Source organism: Neofelis nebulosa, chromosome 2 (assembly GCF_028018385.1).
Source record: "Neofelis nebulosa isolate mNeoNeb1 chromosome 2, mNeoNeb1.pri, whole genome shotgun sequence".
Lineage (NCBI taxonomy): Eukaryota > Metazoa > Chordata > Mammalia > Carnivora > Felidae > Neofelis > Neofelis nebulosa.
Genome location: NC_080783.1, coordinates 8,901,533 through 8,919,147, shown reverse-complemented (window position 1 = coordinate 8,919,147; position 17,615 = coordinate 8,901,533). Strand labels below are relative to the sequence as shown.

Sequence of the window (17,615 nt, the reverse complement as noted above, 5' to 3'; positions counted from 1 at the left end):
ACTAATGTTATCTGGTGGTAAAATACAAGCTTAATAAGTCTAACTAATGATTAACAAATTCTCAAGCGCTTCACATCAGATTTTATAGTCAGCTTTTAAATATATATGCTGTGGAGTTCTAGGAGCTCTTTGCTTTGGGAAAAAGACAAATATTAATCAGAGACCATGGAGGTGGAAAAGAAAGGACCAAAATGTAGAATCAAATTTGAAGATGTGAAGAACATGCTTAAGATAGTATTCTTTGGCTATAATTGATACTAAAGATAATATTCTTTGGCTATAATTGATACTAATCCTCTACGAAAGGTGGTGTGCCGGTTTAGATCAGGGGATTACTTCCAGCCCAGGGTTCTATCATTGGCAGGAGATGGCAGACGTATTTGCCACCCCTGAGCATTCATAACTCCTGAACATCTGTTATGAACTAATTTGTTCCACAAGAAGTTTCTGTAGCCCATTATGCTGGGTCCTGTTCTATATACCAGTCTCAAAGTGTTCCTAGTCTAGGTAAACAACTCTTCCCCTCTTTGCTGTCATGTTATCACCCAGTTCGTTTACTTCCAGATTCTCTAAGTCGTGAGACAGAAACTCAGGTCACTATCAAGACTTTTGCAGATCTGGGCTGTCTCTTCACAGTATGGTTTTATTCTCTACTTGGTGTTCGTGTGTGAGTTTTAAGTTTTTCCTATGTATGTAAGTTTTGTACAATAGATTGTAATTTATTTGAATTGCAGATTTTTAAAATCTCTTTTCATATCTCTTTTCTTCCTTCTTCCCCCACCCTGTGTTTTCATAGTGTAACACATTATTTGGTAATGTTTATTAAATGATACAGCTGTGTGATTCTGATAAAACTGCTCAGAGATGAAAGATTAACCAAAACACAATTTTCTGTGTATTTTATTTATCTCTGCTATATTTGTGCTTATTTTTGAAGGTTTATGTACTATAACAACTGAACTTTCTTAGAGATCGATCTCCCTTTTCCAGATCAGCTCACTTAAAACAGCGTTTCCCAAATTCTGTTTTGTAGAACACTAGTCTTATGAGAGAGTAGTAGTTGGGAGAAGTTTCAGAATGAAGTTGAAGTTTGGGAAAACACCAGGTTAAAAACAGTTAATCGGATTTTAATTTTTGGTAGTAATTGTGTTACTGTTTTCTGCAGAGCTTGTCAGAGTTTTTAGTAATGTGCATTGTGGCTGTCCACAAAGGAAATATAATGTGCAGTATTTCCCAATTTGCCAAATTTGTTTACAAGAACACCTCCCCCCCCCCCCCCAGGAAATACTCCCCTCAAAGTCTTGAAGGAGGGTTCTTTTGGAACACAATTTGAGAAAGCTTCTTATTTACATACTTTTTACATATCCATACATAGTATGGAATTCAAAGCATTTACTTTTTGATTGGGATGATTACTTATATCAGGTTTGGAATCCAACTAAGATTGGAATAATTTGATTTTCAGTTTTGTTAAGTAAAAGAATGAACACTCTAGATAAGTTTTTTTTTTTTTTTTTAAACCTCAACCCATGTGAGAAATTACATTTTCAATCAGTGACCCAGCACCATACATGAACACACTGTCAAAACTGAGAAGGAAGTTTCATGAAACAATACTTAGGCCTTCCTGTGTATGATGTGTTCGAATACTTCTCATTCTGCTTTATTTTTTAATGTATGTATGAGCTACTAAAATAATGTACCATGTAATTTGAGAAACACTGTGAAATTACATGAGTTTATAAATGCCTCAGATGCTATTGTGAGAAGGCAGTGGAGAGACTTAAAACACTAAAGCTCGGCATAGAGATAAGAAGAGGGTCTCTAGCCTTGGAATTCCTGGGTTGAGATTCTGGTTGTGTTTTCTTGGGCGGGTGTTTAATCCCCATGCCGCTTCAGCTTTCTCATCTGTAAAGTAGCGAGAATAGAACGAACCTGTGCATTAAGTAGTTGTGAAGATTCAGGGAGAAATGCTCTGCATCATGTGTTTGATGTGCTCCGAGTGCCCAGTCCATTTAGCTTTTATGATGACTGAAGCTCTGAGACTCTGCTACAACATACACGTTCTCACAAATATTTTAAGCCTTTGAACGTGTTAAAGCGGACTCTATGTGAACATCGACTCTTTTGATCTGTAGCTAGATGTATCATTCATTGTGATATCAACCTTCTGGAATAGTTTTAAAGTAGTCAAAAGGACCCACTTAGAGTTGTTTTGTCTCATAGTTGCAAATGGACTCATAATTGCTGAACTTTATGCTATATTACTGTTATTGTTTAAACCATTCTTTTTAAACAATATCTTAAAGGTAGAATAATTTCTCTTTATAACAGGTCATCAAATAGAAATATGTACATACCCACATCAATGATTAATTTAGCATTCCTATAATTTTGGTCACTAAAGGAAGAACAAGGCAAGGCAAAAGTTGCCTTTTCTTGTTTTATGCCAGTTTTTAAAATTCTCCATCCTCAATATTTTACATTGCTATTGGGAGTTTAATTTTGTGTCCTGACCTAAGAAAAGGGGCATTTATAGGAGATTAACAATGGGGGGTGCCAGATCTAGTTTGCAGACTGTTCACTGTTCTGAACATAGCTGGCTGCCTCCTACATTTATGTAACCTGCTGAGACATCTGCATTGTCTGTCCCTGTTTCTTTTATTGCCTATTTGTCCTGAGTAGGGCCTGGAGTTGCTGAAATGAGAGGTTCTGATTGGCGTCGTTGAGGTATACCACCAGTTCAGTGTTAGGCAGCATAAAGATTATCTACTTGTGTAAGCAAAAACGAAGTAAAAAGAATAAATAATTGCTAACATAACACACGTATGTTACCTGCTGCTATCACGTTGACCTCTCTGTTAACCTAATTTAATCCCATAATAACCCTGTTTTCATCCCCATATTTTCAGGTGAGTAAATGGAGAAAAAAGAAGCTAGATAATTGACCTGAAGTCCTACATCTAGGTTTGAAACCCTGGTCCCAGAGTGTGCACTTGTAACCCACCACTATGTTGCCTCCACCACAAGGTACTGGAATGTAGAATTATCCTGGAACACAGGAAATTTCTGTAACAGAAACATGAGGTCAAGTCTTCTGGTCAGGATGTGTGAGATCTTAGGACGCTGAGAGAATGTTCACATCACTGATTGGCTGTCAGTTGTCTTTTTTTTTTTTTTTTTTTTAATGTTTTATTTATTGAGAGAGAGGAAGAGAGAGGCAGAGGCAGAGAGAATCCCAGGCTGGCTCCAGGCTGTCAGCACAGAGCCTGACACAGGGCTCAATGACCTGAGCCGAAGTCAAGAGTCAGATGCTTAACTGACTGAACCACGCAGGTGCCCCTGCCTGTCAGTGACCTTTGAGGACTTGTGAAGACAGGGGGATTAGAGAGAGGAAAATTAGAGACACTAATGTACTGTTTTTCCAAAAAAGGGAAAGGTGGAATCCACAAATCATAGAGACTGAAATTGATGTTGATTGCTGACATACTCCAGAAGGGAGTGAGTCATTAGCAAAGTGTTGATTTCTAGAAGCTACAAAACAGAGTTTATTAACTATTTCCTTTTGTAATAGAATTCTAAGTGTCTTGGATAAGGATGTAGGCAGGATACAGGTGTCTGTAAAGATAGTTTCATTCATATTTGAGATTATCTGAAAAATGTACAAGTGTATAAGTTGGAATATTTTCTAGGATTTGAAATCATTTTGATGTTTTTCCAAGATCATTTTACTTCTGTTCATTGCATTAGAATGTAAGCTGTATATTATGCTCTTCCGAAGTACTGCAGAGCACATTAGACACAAATTCAGTGGCCCACATCCTCTGTGCCTTGCCTTCTCAAGTAGACACAAAGGAGCTAGAACTGGTAGCAGCTTCCTGGGATGTGCACACAGCAAAGTAAATACTTTCTAGCTTTATATTGTTAAAATTATTCATCCCTGTTCTTTACAGTTGCTCATAACCCATTTGTTTACTCAAGAGCTTGTCTTGCCCTTATTCCTGAACACTAACTACATGGTGTGTGATTAGAAGCTGCCTCCTTGGGAAGAGGGCTGGACAATAGAGTGCATTCCTCCTCCACACAAGGTAAAACCTTATGGGGGATGGTGGTGAGGGTGAGGCATGTTAGTTTTTCCTTGTTTATCTTATTTTACACTTAAATATAGTGAAAGGAAGACAGAGAGATGAGGGTGCTTAGCATAGGATGTTGTATACAGACGCTCTGTGGGTGTGTGAAAAGGGCAAAACTCGCTTCTACAGAGGCTTTCGTTGTTAAGAGGAGGAAGAAATAAGAAATAGGAGAAACAAGACAGAGGAGTGCCTCCAGAAAGAATTGACCAGAGAAACACTGGCTCTCAATGAATGTGTCATGTATGACTTTGAAAGATCTAACGATGAAGGTGGAACTGGTTGCTTTTCAGAACTGTCTTGAGAAGTAGAGCACTTGAATAGGTTATTAACCATGGAATGTATTAGATACAGGTTAAAAGGCCATGGCCTCCGAACCAAAAAAGTGAGTGGAGCTATGGACCTGGATGATACAGAAAGTATAAGTTCTCTTTAAAATTTTAAAGAGATTTTTCAATAAATGATCTCATTTATTCTAGATCCTGGAAGAATAATACCAAAAGATAAAGAAGTCATGTTTCAAAACTGGCAAAACCTCTTACAAACCTGATAGAATATAAGAATGGCAACTTGATAAGACATTACAAAGGAAGGATACTATGTTTCAATTTCACCTAGGAAAGTAGTCATGAAAATCCTAAGTAAAACACCAGCAAATAATTAAATAGGCAGTTGTCTTCCTTTAAGAAGATAGGTAACAGGTAACGCTTGCTATTTACTGCGCGCCAGGCATTTTTCTAATTATTTCAGTCCTCCCAACAGCCCTGACAAAGAGGTGGTTATTAGTGTTATTAGCCTCATTTTACAGATGAAGGTTTTTAGACCAAGAGGTAAAATAATCTGCCCGAGGATAAATGGGTAGTAAGTCACACAGCCTGGGGTTTCAAACCCTCGGGGTACATTGGGGTCCAGCACCAGTGTATATGACACCCTTGTGCTGTGTCATCTCAGTATGCACCAAGATAACAGTGCTAATTTACCAGTTCTTGATTATGAGCTCTTCAAAAGCTGGTAGGAGATTAAAGAGTATCTGTCTTTTTTTTTTTTTTTCAACTTTTTTTTTTTTTTTTTTTTTTTTTTTTTAATTTTTGGGACAGAGAGAGACAGAGCATGAACGGGGGAGGGGCAGAGAGAGAGGGAGACACAGAATCGGAAACAGGCTCCAGGCTCCGAGCCATCAGCCCAGAGCCTGACGCGGGGCTCGAACTCACGGACCGCGAGATCGTGACCTGGCTGAAGTTGGACACTTAACCGATGGCGCCACCCAGGCGCCCCAAAGAGTATCTGTCTTAAACCAACAGCAAACAACCTGCCAATGGGAAAACTGTGGTAGAATTCCCCTTGAAATAAGAAGGTGAAATAGGCATGTCCAGTAACACTTCTGATGCTCAGTATCAACCTGGCCAATGCTAGAAAACATCAAGTAGAATGTATAACTGTTAGGAAAAACCAGCAGAAAATAGCAATACATGCAGATGTTACAGTCTTAAACCTAGGAAAACCAGAATCAACTGAAAAACTAAGTTTGGTAAGGTAGCCATATACCACATAAAGGTATTTAAAATTGGTAGCATTTGTTTTTCTTTCCTGCAGTATCCAGTTGTAAAAATATTAGGGGGCTCCTGGGTGGCTCAGTCGCTTAAGCATCCGACTCTTGATCTTGGCTCAAGTCATGATCTCATGGTTGTGGGATTGAGCCCAGTATCGGGCTCCACACTGGGCATGGATTGCTTAGGATTTGCTTAGGATTCTCTCTCCTTCTGCCCCTCCCCTGCTTGTGTATATTATATATTAGGAGAAAAATCTCATACAACAAACAATGAAATGCCTAAGATGGGCAGGATCTCTATGAAGAAAACTACAAACTTAATTGAGTGGAAAGAAGATGTAAGAATGGAGAGTTACCATGTTTTTGAATGTGAAGACTGAATGAATGTTAGGAAGCAAGAAAATTGCCCCCAAGTTAGCTTACTGTTGGCCAGAGAGTAAAGTCATATTTAAAAAGTTAACTTAGGGAGCTTAGTGAAAGGTATATATGTACCTACTAGGTGAGTGAGATCACACATCAGTGGGGAAAGAGGAAGGATTATTTAGCAGAAGATTTTTCGATAATTGGTTATTCTTTGGGAAAATCAATTCAGAAAATTAATTTGATGGAAGAATGAGTTTAAAAACATAAATTAGAAGAACATTTATGTGAATATTTATAGACCTTTGGATGAGGAAGTAGGCTTATTTCCATTGCTATCAAGTGATCAAAAGGCAAAAAAGCAAACAAACAAACAAAAAAAGATAAATGTGTGAAAAAAAGTTTGCATGATCATAGACAAAGGGTTAATATTTAGCTCAGTATAGCAAAAGCTTGTTCAAACTGGCAACTGCTGTTTATTAGTAAATGCTACCTTGGATGTTTAATCATGTTAAAATTTTAAGTCATGCTATCATTTTATAATCAGGTAAATGTTTTGCCCAAGAGGTATATACTTCTCTTCTAAATGGCAGAACTGGGGTTCCAACTTGGGTCTGGTAAGAGCTTATCCTCTTAACCCTTGAAGCATGCTGTTTTTCAAACATGTCAAAGACTCAAACACTGGATAAATAAACAGCCAATTCAGGTAGTGGCTAAATAAAAGAAATACAAATAAACAATGAGGGGGATTTTAATTGAGATTTTTTTTTTAAGTGGCAATGCTTATGTTAGTAGGGATGCATTGAGAGGGAGAGTAAGGCAATTTCATATGCTGCCCATTTGGCTTTTCTGTGAAATATTTCGGTCCAGCATATATCCAGATTCTTGAGATATTCCTTTCATGTAAGCCAGAAGATAAAATAACACGCATTTGTTTTTCATCCTCACGGCAAGTGATCTCCAGCGTCTCAAAACAAACAAAAAAATCCAGGTATTTTATTGGTTGTGGTGATGGCTGCACAACTCTGAACTATTGAAACTATTGAATTGTATACTTCAAGCGAATTGTGTGGTATGTAAATTATTGTCAGCAAAGCTTTTATTTTAAATTAGCTATTGGGTGAAGGAAGAAAATGGAGTTTGCTTCTCTGAATCATTGAATTGTTAAAGATATTCAAAATTAGATTCTTCCAGTTGATGTTGCACTGATTTATTGGAATGCCCTATCTGATGCAGCACCATAAACCTAAAGAAGGTGAAATTAGTGCTGAGGATATCCTCCTAGTGGTCAAAGTAGAGACAGCTGGAAGCCTAGTGAAGTCATCTCTTAGCAGGGAGCTCAGAAGGTTTTTGGTTTCAGGTTTATCAAAGTCATTCCTAAGATCACGTGCTTGGATGTTAGGAGACACATTACACCTAACCTTTATTTAAAACTCATGTGTGTGCACAAACGCACCTCTCACTGTTGATTTTCCTTTAGTATCCTACCTTGTGAAGATGATGTGAAGATGGCCCTTGTTCCGTAGGGGCAAACATGAAATGTATTTCTTGTAATTTTCCAATACAAGGGTACATAAGCCAGGGTAAAATAGCTCAGAGGTTTGGGCAGGGGTATGGAGATGGGGAGCTGGGCTCTTGCGGAAATTAGATCAGTTAGATCAGCCTGTTGTGATCCCTTCAGCAATGACAGCATGGTGGGGTGAATCAGACTAATATTTCAGCTTATAAGGGAACTGGCAACTTGTTGACCACCTGGCCTGGAGCAAAGAGTATTTGGTGGGAAGTGAAGAGTTACAGTTACTCTGTGACATGGGCATATTCCTTCATCAACCTAGTGAATTTTGATGTTTACTGATTTGAAATACCAAATATTGCCAAGGGAGACATATTTTTATCACCACTAATAAATTATTTATGTGCAGGTGACTCTGCTAAGCCCGGCTGTAAGTGGAGGGTGCTTTCCTTAATCGGGGGAAATGAAATAGAAAAGTTGGGTGTCATAGGGGAGGCACGGTAGCCACAATTTAGTATTGGTGACCAAATGTCCTGTTCGCCAGGGAAAGTCCAGGTTTATGCCTCTGGTCCCCACATAAGTATTCACTGCATCCCCCTTCATTCCCCAAATTGTCCTGGTTTGGATGATAAATTATGTCATCTAACATATAGCAGTTGCAAAAGTAGTTGTTTCTTGATCCCCCCCCCCCCCCCCCCCCATTTTTGGTGCTTAGAGTACAAGGCTGTCCATCAGATCCTTAAATAGCTCGATTTCGAAGCACTAGTTCTGGAGCATAGCAGCTACATAGTCCCTCTGGAACCCAGAGGACTTTTCACTGGATTGGCTTGGCTTCTCTTTGAATGAGAGCTGTGATGTTCTAACTCTAAAATGTTCTGCTTTGCCTCAGGTCAGACACTGAGACACTCGAAATGTAAACACCTTGTTTTCACCCAGATTCCCTCATCTGCTCTCCCTCCAGTTCTCAGGAACTGCTCAATAAGAAGAGAAGGTGTGGAGTCCTAGTTTTTAAATGGTTGTTCTTGGGTGCCATATAACAGTTTAGGGGGATGATATACCACTATTCATACACTTTAATTTATGTAATTTTTTAGTCTTTATACCTGCCCGTATTTCTTCCAAGTTTTAGAGCATCAGTACCTGAAGGGAAAGATCAGGAGTCTTGCAAGATCATCCTGAGAGTTCAGTTTAGGATGGCTGGGAAAAAAAAAACTGCATTTCATTTACATTTGCTTGTATAATCTTGAGCTTTATTCTCAATTTGTGATAATAAACAGACCATTTTCACATTTTTTTCGTGTTTCTTCCACTGTCATTTAATGACGCATTTCAGATATTCAGCTCTGAATGGAGGTGTGTAGGGTACATACAGGAATAAAAGTGCCACTCTCAGTCTTCACTAGGTGGGTTCTGGTCCAGTTAAGAGGAGAAATGTCTGAGCCCTCCCTCTGTTAGAGCTGCCTTTTTGGGGCACAGGACTGGAGCAGCGATACCTAGGAGGTAGCCCCTGTGCTACTTGGAACTCTCTTGTTTCTTCCAACAAGGCAGGGATTCGGTGGAAGCTTATTTCAGGAGGAGTATGGGAAAAGGCAGTAACGCACCGGGGCCTTCAGCAGTCGGAACCAGGAACGCAGACTTTATTATGACTCTCCATTTGCTGCTGCGTTTCTCTGCTCTGCTTGTTCACCACATCCTCTGCGCAGACCAGCCTCCTCCACCTGAGAGCCTGGCCACCTGCATTTCGTAAAAGTCCTTTCACGGAGCTTCAGCCCTGCAGTTGAGATTTTCACTAAGGAGAGGTCTGCCTGCCCCTCTACATTACTTTGCTAGGGCCAGGGGGAGTATGGTTCTTACAGCACTTGGAGCACCTCCCCTTGGAGCCGTGTTAATGGTGGGGGCGGAGAGGGGGAGCAGTTGCCAGAAGGAGATGGGGGGGGGGCATCTTCAGAGTGACCCTGTGACCTTCCCAGCCGTGAGGATTGTTAGGGTTCTTATCCTCCTGTCTGCTTTGTTCAGGTGACCAAGAATAAGTTCAGATGAACTGCTTGGTTATTTGTCTGCCCTGAGGCCACATACCCCTTCCTGTTCTCATTTTGTCCTCACATTTTAGTCTGAAAAGCAGGCTCCTTTGTAGCTCCTCTGCCCTTAGATATCCTCAGGGCCCAGAGGAGTCTATAAAGGACTGGATCACAGAATCCCAAAGGAATTCCAGCCCTGACTAAAAGCTACTGCACTGATACTCAGCAGTCCCAGAAATACACAAGGAGGGACTGGAATGTTTGCTCCCCAAGGGTGGAATGTTCGGCTTTGTTAATCTGCTTTAGTCTAAAACACCAGTATTTGACTAGGTGGCGTTTTGCTTTCTCTCCTTATTTGCAGTCTGTTTACATTTTTACCTTGTGCCCTTTGCCTGTCCCCTCCCCGCAAGTTGTAATCTTACTGCTTTTACTAATTTGTGAGAAGAGAGTGGAATAGAGTATAAAAGTTTGAAAGTACAGCTCACCCATTTAAATTTATGAGTGGTATTTTATACACTAGTTGAATAGAATACATTTTGTATAAGTGGTTTTAAAAAGTGTTTTTCTAGAAAGGCAGCCATTTAGACCTTAACGTCTGCGATGCCTCACACATAATAGAGACTTGAAAAATATGTCGAATAAACTTGGAAATATTTTTATTCATCCTTACTTACCAGAAAGGAGAATGACAGGGCCTAAATAGGCGTTGCACACCGGAGAAGGTGCTGTTTGAGAGACGAGCTTGTTCCGACCACCTCTCGAATTACAGGGACGCCTGGGCCATTGTTATCACAGATAGGAATTATTTGACTCTGAAGAAAAATGATACGAGTACCTTATTTTAACGTACCCCATACCCGTTGATTGCCTTGATACACTTTACCTGTTTGACTTAATTTAGTCATCTCTCCCAGACAGGATGTCCCCTTAGCAGCCTTACCTATTTTCACTTGAACAAGAAAATCGACACACTAGATCTTGCAGTATTTACCCAATTTATCCTGTTGGTAAGGTTAAAAGCCACACCCTCGTGCTAAAATTAGCTGTTCTTTCATGTTCCTTGCCTTCTAATTTAGGGAAATGGAAAAAGTTAGGGGTGTGTTTTCTTCTCTTTTCTTTCCCCTCGTGTCCCTTCCCCCTCCTCCACCATCACCCAAAGATTTACATAAGGAGCAAAGGAAAAATAAAGAAAGGCAAATAGAATGATTCTTGGGGCAGGGTAAGTACACAAATAAATGCATGTCTTTTACACTACATACTTAGGCACCAGACCTGTGGCTCTTAAGTTTTAGTGGCCAGAACAAAGAAGAAAACAAGATCAATTGCAAGACTGTTCCTGAGATAAAAAACAAACCAGCTGCTTAGGACAAGTGTAATCTTTCCAGGAATGGAGACCCTGTGGATCCTTTATTAGCAGGCTCTGAGTCCATACTACATTTCTCTCAATTCTCTACAGTGTCTGTAAAACCCAAGTTCAAGTTTAACGTATCTTAGTATAAAAACATAAAGAATAATATTAGGCCAGAGTACAGTTCAGTTAAATCATTATTTTTCTGATGCTCTGGAGCTTTGGGAGCAGCCCTCTGTAATCGTTCATACCACTGAACTTTTTATTAAAATTGGGTAGCAGAGAAGTCCAAGGTTGCAACTTTCTAGTAACCACTCTGCCTTAACAGTTGGCTGAGCTGGCCAGCAGTACCAGTATCAGCCTTTGAAAATTAAAGCGCTTACGGGCACCTGGGTGGCTTAGTCAGTTAAGCGTCCGACTTCGGCTCAGGTCATGATCTCCTGGTTCACAAGTTCAAGCCCTGCGTTGGGCTCTGTGCTGACAGCTCAGAGCCTGGAGTCCACTTCAGATTCTGTGCCACCCCCCACCCTCTGCCCCTCTCGCACCCTGTCGCGCTCTCTCAAAAATAAGTAAACGTTAAAACGTTTTTTTAAGTAAAAGTGAAAAAAAGAAAGCTTAACCAGGACTTGATTTCAAATCTAGTTATATAAATTGACTTGGAGGCTAGGTCAGTGTTTTTTCTCAGAAAATAGTTCTGTGTTCAACGTGCAGACATGTTTATTATAAAGTAGTAGTTTAAAAATTTTTGTTAAATTTCTGGCACTGAAGTTCAGTATAAAAAGCCGATAGGAATGAGGTGTTTGGGCTGGAGAAGAGATGGCCCCTCACCTGCCTTCCTTGGACCTTAGAGTTAGGTTTAGAAGCCACTGTCCGACTCATGACTAATGTCATTTTAGTCTGGAAAAATTAAAAAGCCTGCATCGTCAAGCACCCACCGGAACAGGCTCACCCTGTGCAACCTCCTACTCCCAGGAACACCTGTGGAAAGCCCAGTTTTCATTAACATTAACTTCCTGTTTGAACCACTAAAATTTTGACAGATTGGCGATATGGTTAGCAATAATCCAAGCATTTGGGAGATAAAGTTAAAAACCAGGAATGTTAGGGTATCTGGTGGCTCAGTTGGTTAAACGTCCAACTCTTGATTTCGGCTCAGATCATGACCTCACGGTTCGTGGGATCGAGCCCCATGTCAGGCACTGCGCTACAAGTGAGGAGCCTGCTTGGGATATTCTCTCTCTCTCTGTCCCCCTCTCCCTCCCCTCCCCCCGCCTCCACCCTCTCCCTCTGCCCCTCTTGCATGCACGGGAATCTCTCTCAAATAAACATTAAAAACAAACAAACAAACAAAAAACCCAAGAAAGTAGCTTTTGAAGCTTGCACAGAAGGGATAATCTTCGTGTGGGTTTTTTTGCAGATTGTATAGCACTTAAACGAATACTTTAGTCCCCACATTCACTTGAGTTAGTAGATTCTTCTGCTGAAATAGTAAAGGAAACATGGAATCCCATATTCAGAACTTTTGTAGAAGAAAATATGTTTTCGGTGTTAAGTAATTGCATCCATCATAGCTCTTCCTGGATGCGTGGGATCTCTACCTAAAACTTAACTTTTTGTACTCCCTTGGATATAAGATGTTTTTGTTGTGTATTTTAGATACAGCTTTCAGATTAAAAAGCAGTTTTCCATTGTGACTGTATTGTGATGTCAACACTCACCTGGAAAGCACCACTCCATCAAGTGTGGAATGTTCTTTGGGCAATAAAAGAAGGCATGTGATTACTCTGTAAACAGCACTTGGGTTTACCGTGAGTTTTTTTACCTTCTGCCTTCCTCTTCACTTGATACTTTATTTCCTGCCAGAGCTTGATGAAATCACAAAATAATTTTTGTTTTCTTACCATAATTCAGATTGCTGCATAAAGCCTTCCAGTATATTGTAATACATTTTCTGACTCTTACCCAATTTTATCCTGTCTACAGAACACAGCTCAAGAAACATCCCCTCAGTTGAAGTCAGGTCTTCAGCATAGGGTGCTGTGTCTGTCCTCTGAACTTGCTGCTCATGTCACGTATCTGGGTTTTTCATACAGGGTCTGATGGTGTCTGTTAGTCCTCCATAGGTTTCGGTCATCCCATGTGGGTGTGCCGTGGCTCCCCAGTGGTAAACGGAGTCCTGGAACAACAACTAGTGAATGCGCACCACAGGAGGAGGCATGACTACATCTTTTGGTCCATGAGCTGAGTCTGGGCTCTAGGATCAGGAGCTTTTTCCCAAGAGTTTTTCTATTTCATCGTGCCAGTCAGTTGACAAATGACCTCCAGTTTCTTCCTCTGAAATGAATTGTTTTTTAGCTTCATTATCTCACCTAGAATTTTTCTCCCACCCCAGGATCAGACATCTGCGTGCCAGCCACTTAGTATGTTGATATGGAGGGCTGGAAGGGATCTGCTGACTGGTTCGGAGAGATCCTCCTTGAGTATAAAATGTTCTACACCATCCTCTGAAGGGCCATGGAACTATATATTCTGTGGCTCCAAATACTTGTGCTGGAAAAAGCCTGTTTACACTAAATACCACTATACGGTGGTTTAAAAAGGAAATAAACCTTCAAATCCCCAACTATGGTGCTTCGGCTCAGGCTGGTTTTGTGGCATGTTTGTGCTTTCATGGGCATTTGGCCAGAACAAAAATAGCAGTGCTGGACCCTGAAGGAAAGTGATTTTCCAGGTTTATATCGGATCCTTTAGATAGAAGTTTGAAGGGTGTAAATTTTCAAAAGGAAATTGTTTTTTTCGAAATATAGGAAATTGTTTTCTCAAAAGAGAAAAATGAACATTTCACCCCTCTCAGGTATACCTTTTTAGAACCACAGCATTTTTTAAACTTTTTTAAAAAATCTCTCTTTTCTTTGACACAAAAATAATTTTCTAAAAGGCTTTTTTCTTCATATTTGAACTTTGTTTCATATTCTCCCACTTGTTTACAGTTCCAGTTTGAATTATACATTCTTTTTAAGGAATTGCCAGCTTTTTAAAAGAGCAGGATTGGCTGTTTGCTTTTCTCATTTACTAAAATATGGGTGAAACCATGATGTTTGCCCATGATCAGATGGACTATATTTACACAACCCTGCAGCAAAGGGAGTAGTAAATTTAACTAGAAGAAAAATGGATTTGTGATTTCATGCTTGAGGACGAGTGGTGTCACATTTTAAAATGTGAACATTGATTAACCTCTATTATTGAAATACAGTGCTAGGTTGTAAAGAAATAGTTGTGCAGTTCACATTTTCTGGAACGAATTCTCAAACTGTAACAATGTAACTCCTAATTCCTTAAGACTATCTGTAAATGAGGGGTGCCTGGGTGGCTCAGTTGGTTAAGCGTCTGACTCTTGGTTTAGGCTCAGGTACATGATCTCCTGGTTCTTGAGATCTAGCCCTGCGTCTGGCTCTGTGCTGAGTGCGGAGCCTGCTTAGGATTCTCTGTCTCTCTCTCTCTGCTCCTCCCCCACTAGCACACCTTCTCTCTCTCTCTCTCTCTCTCTCTCTCTCCCCCTCTCCCTCTCAATAAGTAAACGTTAAAAAAAAACAAAGCAGCCTAACATTAAAAAAAGAGACTATCTGTATATGAATCAATGTAGATAAAATTAAAGATAACAGATCATATTGATAAAAGGCCTTTAACATATTCATGGAATCAGTCATGTATTACAGATGTTTCTAGATAAGGCTTTGTAATATGTAATTGTAATTTCAAGTCTTAAACCAAGTCATGAAATCTTTTTGCCATATTATGATAATTTGAGAAGTTCAACATTGTAAATAAGTTAGCTGTCATTAGTAAAAGAGTGACCCTAATTGATTAGAAGTCTGTTTTACAGACTGCAGGTTCCATCCTGTCACTTGTTTGTGAAATCAGCTCAGAGGGCTCTGAGTAGCATTTTATTTTTTTTTTTTTTAAATTTTTTTTTCAACGTTTTTTTATTTATTTTTGGGACAGAGAGAGACAGAGCATGAACGGGTGAGGGGCAGAGAGAGAGGGAGACACAGAATCGGAAACAGGCTCCAGGCTCCGAGCCATCAGCCCAGAGCCTGACGCGGGGCTCGAACTCACGGACCGCGAGATCGTGACCTGGTTGAAGTCGGACGCTTAACCGACTGCGCCACCCAGGCGCCCCATCTGAGTAGCATTTTAAACGGAGGAAGGGAGCAAGGGACTAGGATGGAATGAAATAGAAGAGAGAATATCATTGCAATCTTAGTTCTTAAGGATAAGTACTGTTCGCTCATACTATGTGTGTGATACTTTTTTAACGTGTGAATATATGTGTGTTATAAGGTCAGAGAAATCTGTAAGCCATCACCACTAGTGGTAATACAGTTAGGTGGCCTGATGGCCTGGTGGTTGTTTAAACTTATAATGCAGTTTGGTGGCCTGCTTTAATTGGAAAGCTTCAGTATACGTACTTTTAATAAGTAAAGAAAGACCTGTGTGACTTATTGATCAGGTTTGTAGTTGACAGGAATCTGGTAGGGAGAAGTAATAAGATGGGGAACATGTGGAGAAGACCTAGGTCAATTAAATTGCTTAATAGAAAACAGCCATGTATGTTACTATCAAAGCTCTTCATGGAGTCCAAGATTATGTTTATGAAATACATGGCTGGGTGATCTTAGCCAGTCAGAGCACATATGGAATACAGGGTTCAGTTTGAAACACTGCATTTTTTGTGGGTGAAATTTTGTTTCAAATTTTTATTTAAATTCTGGTTAACATATAGTGCAATACTGGTTTCAGGTATAGAATTTAGTGATTCATCACTTCCATATAACACCCAGTGCTCAGCAGAACAAGTGCCCTCCTTAGTACGCATCACCCATTTAGCCCATCCCCCTCCCACCTCCTTCCATCCACTCTCAGTTCTCTATCATTAAGAGTCTCTTACGGTTTGCTTCCCTGTCTCTCTCTTCTTTTTTCTTCTTCCCATATGTTCCTCTGATTTGTGAAACACTGCACTGTTAAGGACAGTGACAGGCTGGAATGCTGGAGAATACCTGAGGGGGTCCTCTGAGTCACCTCCCCCACAGTTCTCTGTAACAAAACCAAAACCGGATAAATTTTATAGGAATTTGATTGCCACCTGTGCTTAATGTAGTGCAGATTGGACGTGGATCTATGGCTTTTGCACACATACAGCTCACAGGCTAGTGTGGTGATGGTAATTTACATAGCAACATGTCTGGTTAGGCTGCTCAAAAAGCTTTGAGTTTCTTCTACAGGAATCTCTCACTTTCCTTTTACTCTAGTCCTGGATGCGTCAGTCCCTAGGACACGAGGATACACGTCTACTACAAAATATTCCTACCTGGTGCTCACTGAAATTGCTACTGCGGTTTGATGGCATATTGTCAATTTCCTTCTAATCCTGGTATTTGCCTCGGGCTTGCTTAGACTGGGATAAAGTGTAGGAAAAGGAAGTTCATCACATCATGTTGGAATCCATGTCTAAAAGGCATGTCTATAGATTCATCTTAAAATATTCTCAAGTCATACATCTATAATTTTGAAAAATACCAACTTTCGTGTTTATTTAACATTGTACTTAACATGCGTTTTAGTATAGTTATGTATAAAGAATGCATTCTGTGCGCCCTCCCTCCCAACTAACTTAATTAGTTGGTGATTAACTGGAGAAAGGTCATGAATTCATGTTATAGTAGATTTCTTGACCTTTTCCCCACTGCTAAGCAGTGCTAATGTAAAAGTTAACATGCCTTGTCAAACTGGATAATGTAGTGAGGTTTGTTAGATTAGATTCTCATAGAACATTATTTCAGAAAAGGATATTCATTGTTTAAATGTAAATAATGTCTGATACCTGTAAATATGGAATCTTACATTTGTATTCAGCATGCAGTTATAAGTCTGGTAGAAGCTCTGGAATTCATAAAGAGAAAGGTTGTCGATAAAGCTGTAAGAAAATGATTTGTGCATTAAATTTAAAAAGTTAAAATGAAAATGACAAAGTAGGATAACATATTTGCAAAAAAATAACAGCCAAAGAGATAATATTCATAATTATACAATATCCTACAAATCAGTAGGAAAAAGACATACTCCATACCCAGTAGACTGACGGGCAGTAGAGATGTACAGTTTTACTAAGAAAGTACACGTGGACAGTAGGCATGCAAATGTGTTCATTGTTATCAGTTATCAGCAATTCAAATAAAAAGAATTGCACTGATGAGGGGGGAAGGGAGAGGAGGAGGTCAAGAAAATAGCATTTTCAATCTGACAAAAGAAATCAGAAGGATTACTAGAGCCTGCTGTCAGTGAGCTGGTACACTGTTGATGGCAGTGTAAATTGGCATCCGCTTTTGGTACAAGTTAACAATCTTCATGTTTTGACTCAGACTGCTGCCTTACCTGAGTCCCTCAGAATCTCTTTGGCTTGTTTTACTCTGGTACAGAACATTGTGTGGTCTTTTTGTGGCCAGAGAAACCCATTATTTACTTGTTCTTTATGAGACATCGCCTTCTTTTTTTGGTAATTTTTTGTTAATGTTTTTATTTATTTTTGAGACAGGGAGAGACAGAGCATGAGCAGGGAAGGGGCAGAGAGAGAGAGGGAGACACAGAATGCGAAGCAGGCTCCAGGCTCTGAGCTGTCAGCACAGAGCACGTCGCG

At 39.9% G+C, this 17,615-nt stretch overlaps 1 protein-coding gene across 3 annotated transcripts in view; it reads left to right on the top strand.

Moving 5' to 3' along the window:
* CAB39 (calcium binding protein 39) overlaps window positions 1–17,615 on the top strand; it is an 88,419-nt gene that overhangs the window by 6,642 nt on the left and 64,162 nt on the right. The window contains exon 1 of one of the 3 annotated variants that reach the window (XM_058701848.1): window positions 2,913–3,030. The exons of the other annotated variants lie outside the window; for them this stretch is intronic. The gene's annotated coding sequence lies outside the window, so the exon portion shown is untranslated. Of the gene's footprint in view, window positions 1–2,912; window positions 3,031–17,615 lie in introns of those variants that run through there. 3 annotated transcript variants of the gene reach the window in all.